Source organism: Neomonachus schauinslandi, chromosome 2, assembly GCF_002201575.2.
Source record: "Neomonachus schauinslandi chromosome 2, ASM220157v2, whole genome shotgun sequence".
Taxonomy (NCBI): domain Eukaryota; kingdom Metazoa; phylum Chordata; class Mammalia; order Carnivora; family Phocidae; genus Neomonachus; species Neomonachus schauinslandi.
The window spans coordinates 177,761,135-177,761,898 of NC_058404.1; positions in this window are offsets into that span (position 1 = coordinate 177,761,135).

Genomic DNA, 764 nt, shown 5'->3' on the forward strand with positions numbered 1-764 from the left:
TAACTAGACCGAGTCAAGTTTTCTTTAGATATTAGACCAAGTGCATTCAATTTCTAATGTCTAGAGTTAGAATTCTAATGTCTAACTAGACTGAGTCAAGTTTTCTTTAGATATTGGATCACTTTTCAACTGTCAAAAATACTTTTAAAAAGTCTGCTCAATATAGCTGAGTAATTTAGTACATGTCAAATTAAGACTAAAAAGTTTTCCAGGTGATATGGTGCCACTATGGAAAGATAATGGATAAAATCACTAGTCACTGAAAGATGAAATTGTGGAAATATTCAATTATTTATTAAAAGACTTAAAATTAACCAAAGTTACAAAATTTGGGGCAGATTTGAGTTATGTAACTGTTCCAGATCTCTTCTTCAAATATCCTAAAACCAAAAGTTGAAAAAATACATAAATAATGCATCTTTATTGCTAGCATTGTCTAATTGTATTTTTATAAATCCATAGCTATATTACAATAGTAACCAATAGCACGTGTATGATATAATTATTTTCCTTAGTTGAAGTTTTGTAAATTTCTACTTTAAGCTCAAGTTAATGTGATTTTGGAAAAAGTCTATTGTAGAATTTCAACAATCACACATCAAATCTATATAGACCAATGCTTCCCTGCAGGTGGGATCTGGAACACTTAAGGTCTAATAAGATGGTAACTGACATCCACAAGGTATATTTTTGAAAATCTAATATTTCATCATTATAAAGTGAAAACTCTTCCAATGTAAGAAAAGACCACATGGTTAAGGTAA